The sequence below is a fragment of the Coregonus clupeaformis genome, unplaced genomic scaffold, assembly GCF_020615455.1.
Source record: "Coregonus clupeaformis isolate EN_2021a unplaced genomic scaffold, ASM2061545v1 scaf0046, whole genome shotgun sequence".
Taxonomy (NCBI): Eukaryota; Metazoa; Chordata; class Actinopteri; order Salmoniformes; family Salmonidae; genus Coregonus; species Coregonus clupeaformis.
Genome location: NW_025533501.1, coordinates 1,077,501 through 1,084,056, shown reverse-complemented (window position 1 = coordinate 1,084,056; position 6,556 = coordinate 1,077,501). Strand labels below are relative to the sequence as shown.

The 6,556-nt window shown below is 42.6% G+C and overlaps 5 non-coding genes and 1 pseudogene across 5 annotated transcripts; all 6 read left to right on the top strand.

Moving 5' to 3' along the window:
• LOC123483217 lies at nt 1-97 on the top strand (annotated as a pseudogene; the record flags this gene model as incomplete).
• A 1,155-nt stretch (nt 98-1,252) lies between these two features.
• On the top strand, nt 1,253-1,372 carry LOC123483213. The gene has a single exon (XR_006658129.1). It is a non-coding gene; the product is annotated as a 5S ribosomal RNA (ribosomal RNA).
• A 1,153-nt stretch (nt 1,373-2,525) lies between these two features.
• LOC123483207 lies at nt 2,526-2,644 on the top strand. Its single transcript, XR_006658123.1, has one exon. It is a non-coding gene; the product is annotated as a 5S ribosomal RNA (ribosomal RNA).
• A 1,154-nt stretch (nt 2,645-3,798) lies between these two features.
• LOC123483206 lies at nt 3,799-3,917 on the top strand. The gene has a single exon (XR_006658122.1). It is a non-coding gene; the product is annotated as a 5S ribosomal RNA (ribosomal RNA).
• A 1,158-nt stretch (nt 3,918-5,075) lies between these two features.
• LOC123483205 lies at nt 5,076-5,194 on the top strand. Its single transcript, XR_006658121.1, has one exon. It is a non-coding gene; the product is annotated as a 5S ribosomal RNA (ribosomal RNA).
• Nucleotides 5,195-6,350: 1,156 nt separating this feature from the next.
• On the top strand, nt 6,351-6,469 carry LOC123483204. Its single transcript, XR_006658120.1, has one exon. It is a non-coding gene; the product is annotated as a 5S ribosomal RNA (ribosomal RNA).
• Nucleotides 6,470-6,556: the final 87 nt, after the last annotated feature.

Here is a 6,556-nt window from a genome sequence, read left to right as displayed (position 1 = left end):
ATACGCCCGATCTCGTCCGATCTCGGAAGCTAAGCAGGGTCGGGCCTGGTTAGTACTTGGATGGGAGACCGCCTGGGAATACCAGGTGCTGTAAGCTTTTGTCCCAGTAGAGCGTGCTCTTGTGTCATGGAGCAACTGCCTTTTTATTTATCACCCTAATAATATCATGGATTGTTATTGGACTAAATGCAGTTTGTGTGCTGCCCTGCCCTGATCAAATCAAATCAAATGGACAGTGCGTTTCCCTCAAAATATAGGCAGTACATGCAGCCTTTGTTTTTAGTCTAGGAGACAGTCAATGTCTGTAGTCCATTAGGGCACTATACAATCCCTTCAATGTTTTGCCTGATTCCGTTAATTCCCAAGTTCCCTTTTCTCCGTTTAGATTTCCCGTTGACCGTTTGTCCCTGTTTTGGCAGGTTTTCGCTCTCAAAAGTACACCTTTTTAATAGCAAAACAGCACAATTGGATGTTCTATGTCCACAACAATGTTTAAACCCTATCAGGTGACCATTTGTAAGGTCTGGGAAAAATTTAAGAGATTTAGATTTTGGGGTGTAGTTACCCTTAAATGCAAGCATGCACCAGGAAGAGACCTTTGTTTGGTTAAGCGGTGTTGCTGTAGAACAAATGGCAACTGGAGTGATGCAAATGATCACGGTATAATTCTGCCATGCAGGCATAGGCTACTTTGTAGTTAACATTTACTTGCGAAGGTTTGGGGAAAGCCATTCCTTCCCTACCAGAAGAAGGTTATCATTAGCATCATCGCTAACGGCTACACAAAGTGTAGACATACGCGCGCACCGCACACATGCACACAGACAGGGGCATTCCTGTGCCGTTCCAGAAAGTTCATGGAAATACGAATCACTGATGCATTTTGTTCATGTCTTATGATTGACTTGGGCAAATGAATGCGTTTTCTAACAAGTTGAATAGATTTAGTTGATTTCTTACTAAGTTCAATAAATGTTTGAATATTGTTGAATTTCGGTTTAATGTCTGGATTCCGTGATTCGGTCCGCAACGCCTATTTTATAGGGCCCTAGTCAATGAACTTGTCATAAATCAACATAGGATATGCCCTCTTCCCCCCCAACAAGACTCAAATATATATATATATATATATTGGAAATGTAAGCAAGGGTTGAGCTTCTTCAGTTTGTGTCACAAAGTGGATACGTTTCTGTGTCCCTTTCAGAGTGAGTGACACATTGACTTTATATAGTGTACCAAGAGTTGTTCCCTCGCTTACGGCCATACCAGCCTGAATATTCCCTGATCTCGTCCGATCTCGGAAGCTAAGCAGGGTCGGGCCTGGTTAGTACTTGGATGGGAGACCGCCTGGGAATACCAGGTGCTGTAAGCTTTTTGTCCCAGTAGAGCGTGCTCTTGTGTCATGGAGCAACTGCCTTTTATTTATCACCCTAATAATATCATGGATTGTTATTGGACTAAATGCAGTTTGTGTGCTGCCCTGCCCTGATCAAATCAAATAATGGACAGTGCGTTTCCCTCAAAATATAGGCAGTACATGCAGCCTTTGTTTTTAGTCTAGGAGACAGTCAATGTCTGTAGTCCATTAGGGCACTATAAAATCCCTTCAATGTTTTGCCTGATTCCGTTAATTCCCAAGTTCCCTTTTCTCCGTTTAGATTTCCCCGTTGACCGTTTGTCCCTGTTTTGGCAGGTTTTCGCTCTCAAAAGTACACCTTTTAATAGCAAAACAGCACAATTGGATGTTCTATGTCCACAACAATGTTTAAACCCTATCAGGTGACCATTTGTGAGGTCTGGGAAAAATGTAAGACATTTAGATGTTTGGGGTGTAGTTACCCTTAAATGCAAGCATGCACCAGGAAGAGACCTTTGTTTGGTTAAGCGGTGTTGCTGTAGAACAAATGGCCACTGGAGTGATGCAAATGATCACGGTATAATTCTGCCAGGCAGGCATAGGCTACTTTGTAGTTAACATTTACTTGCGAAGGTTTTGGGGAAAGCCATTCCTTCCCTACCAGAAGAAGGTTATCATTAGCATCATCGCTAACGGCTACACAAAGTGTAGACATACGCGCGCACCGCACACATGCACACAGACAGGGGCATTCCTGTGCCGTTTCAGAAAGTTCATGGAAATACGAATCACTGATGCATTTTGTTCATGTCTTATGATTGACTTGGGCAAATGAATGCGTTTTCTAACAAGTTGAATAGATTTAGTTGATTTCTTACTAAGTTCAATAAATGTTTGAATATTGTTGAATTTCGGTTTAATGTCTGGATTCCGTGATTCGGTCCGCAACGCCTATTTTATAGGGCCCTAGTCAATGAACTTGTCATAAATCAACATAGGATATGCCCTCTCCCCCCCCAACAAGACTCAAATATATATATATATATATTGGAAATGTAAGCAAGGGTTGAGCTTCTTCAGTTTGTGTCACAAAGTGGATACATTTCTGTGTCCCTTTCAGAGTGAGTGACACATTGACTTTATATAGTGTACCAAGAGTTGTTCCCTCGCTTACGGCCATACCAGCCTGAATACGCCCGATCTCGTCCGATCTCGGAAGCTAAGCAGGGTCGGGCCTGGTTAGTACTTGGATGGGAGACCGCCTGGGAATACCAGGTGCTGTAAGCTTTTTGTCCCAGTAGAGCGTGCTCTTGTGTCATGGAGCAACTGCTTTTTATTTATCACCCTAATAATATCATGGATTGTTATTGGACTAAATGCAGTTTGTGTGTGCTGCCCTGCCCTGATCAAATCAAATAATGGACAGTGCGTTTCCCTCAAAATATAGGCAGTACATGCAGCCTTTGTTTTTAGTCTAGGAGACAGTCAATGTCTGTAGTCCATTAGGGCACTATACAATCCCTTCAATGTTTTGCCTGATTCCGTTAATTCCCAAGTTCCCTTTTCTCCGTTTAGATTTCCCCGTTGACCGTTTGTCCCTGTTTTGGCAGGTTTTCGCTCTCAAAAGTACACCTTTTTAATAGCAAAACAGCACAATTGGATGTTCTATGTCCACAACAATGTTTAAACCCTATCAGGTGACCATTTGTGAGGTCTGGGAAAAATGTAAGACATTTAGATTTTGGGGTGTAGTTACCCTTAAATGCAAGCGTGCACCAGGAAGAGACCTTTGTTTGGTTAAGCGGTGTTGCTGTAGAACAAATGGCCACTGGAGTGATGCAAATGATCACGGTATAATTCTGCCAGGCAGGCATAGGCTACTTTGTAGTTAACATTTACTTGCGAAGGTTTTGGGGAAAGCCATTCCTTCCCTACCAGAAGAAGGTTATCATTAGCATCATCGCTAACGGCTACACAAAGTGTAGACATACGCGCGCACCGCACACATGCACACAGACAGGGGCATTCCTGTGCCGTTTCAGAAAGTTCATGGAAATACGAATCACTGATGCATTTTGTTCATGTCTTATGATTGACTTGGGCAAATGAATGCGTTTTCTAACAAGTTGAATAGATTTAGTTGATTTCTTACTAAGTTCAATAAATGTTTGAATATTGTTGAATTTCGGTTTAATGTCTGGATTCCGTGATTCGGTCCGCAACGCCTATTTTATAGGGCCCTAGTCAATGAACTTGTCATAAATCAACATAGGATATGCCCTCTTCCCCCCAACAAGACTCAAATATATATATATATATATTGGAAATGTAAGCAAGGGGTTGAGCTTCTTCAGTTTGTGTCACAAAGTGGATACGTTTCTGTGTCCCTTTCAGAGTGAGTGACACATTGACTTTATATAGTGTACCAAGAGTTGTTCCCCGCTTACGGCCATACCAGCCTGAATACGCCCGATCTCGTCCGATCTCGGAAGCTAAGCAGGGTCGGGCCTGGTTAGTACTTGGATGGGAGACCGCCTGGGAATACCAGGTGCTGTAAGCTTTTGTCCCAGTAGAGCGTGCTCTTGTGTCATGGAGCAACTGCCTTTTTATTTATCACCCTAATAATATCATGGATTGTTATTGGACTAAATGCAGTTTGTGTGCTGCCCTGCCCTGATCAAATCAAATCAAAATGGACAGTGCGTTTCCCTCAAAATATAGGCAGTACATGCAGCCTTTGTTTTTAGTCTAGGAGACAGTCAATGTCTGTAGTCCATTAGGGCACTATAAAATCCCTTCAATGTTTTGCCTGATTCCGTTAATTCCCAAGTTCCCTTTTCTCCGTTTAGATTTCCCCGTTGACCGTTTGTCCCTGTTTTGGCAGGTTTTCGCTCTCAAAAGTACACCTTTTTAATAGCAAAACAGCACAATTGGATGTTCTATGTCCACAACAATGTTTAAACCCTATCAGGTGACCATTTGTGAGGTCTGGGAAAAATGTAAGACATTTAGATTTTGGGGTGTAGTTACCCTTAAATGCAAGCATGCACCAGGAAGAGACCTTTGTTTGGTTAAGCGGTGTTGCTGTAGAACAAATGGCCACTGGAGTGATGCAAATGATCACGGTATAATTCTGCCAGGCAGGCATAGGCTACTTTGTAGTTAACATTTACTTGCGAAGGTTTTGGGGAAAGCCATTCCTTCCCTACCAGAAGAAGGTTATCATTAGCATCATCGCTAACGGCTACACAAAGTGTAGACATACGCGCGCACCGCACACATGCACACAGACAGGGGCATTCCTGTGCCGTTTCAGAAAGTTCATGGAAATACGAATCACTGATGCATTTTGTTCATGTCTTATGATTGACTTGGGCAAATGAATGCGTTTTCTAACAAGTTGAATAGATTTAGTTGATTTCTTACTAAGTTCAATAAATGTTTGAATATTGTTGAATTTCGGTTTAATGTCTGGATTCCGTGATTCGGTCCGCAACGCCTATTTTATAGGGCCCTAGTCAATGAACTTGTCATAAATCAACATAGGATATGCCCCCCCCCCCCCCAACAAGACTCAAATATATATATATTAATATATTGGAAATGTAAGCAAGGGTTGAGCTTCTTCAGTTTGTGTCACAAAGTGGATACGTTTCTGTGTCCCTTTCAGAGTGAGTGACACATTGACTTTATATAGTGTACCAAGAGTTGTTCCCTCGCTTACGGCCATACCAGCCTGAATACGCCCGATCTCGTCCGATCTCGGAAGCTAAGCAGGGTCGGGCCTGGTTAGTACTTGGATGGGAGACCGCCTGGGAATACCAGGTGCTGTAAGCTTTTGTCCCAGTAGAGCGTGCTCTTGTGTCATGGAGCAACTGCTTTTATTTATCACCCTAATAATATCATGGATTGTTATTGGACTAAATGCAGTTTGTGTGTCTGCCCTGCCCTGATCAAATCAAATAAATGGACAGTGCGTTTCCCTCAAAATATAGGCAGTACATGCAGCCTTTGTTTTTAGTCTAGGAGACAGTCAATGTCTGTAGTCCATTAGGGCACTATAAAATCCCTTCAATGTTTTGCCTGATTCCGTTAATTCCCAAGTTCCCTTTTCTCCGTTTAGATTTCCCCGTTGACCGTTTGTCCCTGTTTTGGCAGGTTTTCGCTCTCAAAAGTACACCTTTTTAATAGCAAAACAGCACAATTGGATGTTCTATGTCCACAACAATGTTTAAACCCTATCAGGTGACCATTTGTGAGGTCTGGGAAAAATGTAAGACATTTAGATTTTGGGGTGTAGTTACCCTTAAATGCAAGCGTGCACCAGGAAGAGACCTTTGTTTGGTTAAGCGGTGTTGCTGTAGAACAAATGGCCACTGGAGTGATGCAAATGATCACGGTATAATTCTGCCAGGCAGGCATAGGCTACTTTGTAGTTAACATTTACTTGCGAAGGTTTTGGGGAAAGCCATTCCTTCCCTACCAGAAGAAGGTTATCATTAGCATCATCGCTAACGGCTACACAAAGTGTAGACATACGCGCGCACCGCACACATGCACACAGACAGGGGCATTCCTGTGCCGTTTCAGAAAGTTCATGGAAATACGAATCACTGATGCATTTTGTTCATGTCTTATGATTGACTTGGGCAAATGAATGCGTTTTCTAACAAGTTGAATAGATTTAGTTGATTTCTTACTAAGTTCAATAAATGTTTGAATATTGTTGAATTTCGGTTTAATGTCTGGATTCCGTGATTCGGTCCGCAACGCCTATTTTATAGGGCCCTAGTCAATGAACTTGTCATAAATCAACATAGGATATGCCCTCTTCCCCCCCCCAACAAGACTCAAATATATATATATATATATTTGGAAATGTAAGCAAGGGTTGAGCTTCTTCAGTTTGTGTCACAAAGTGGATACGTTTCTGTGTCCCTTTCAGAGTGAGTGACACATTGACTTTATATAGTGTACCAAGAGTTGTTCCCTCGCTTACGGCCATACCAGCCTGAATACGCCCGATCTCGTCCGATCTCGGAAGCTAAGCAGGGTCGGGCCTGGTTAGTACTTGGATGGGAGACCGCCTGGGAATACCAGGTGCTGTAAGCTTTTGTCCCAGTAGAGCGTGCTCTTGTGTCATGGAGCAACTGCCTTTTATTTATCACCCTAATAATATCATGGATTGTTATTGGACTA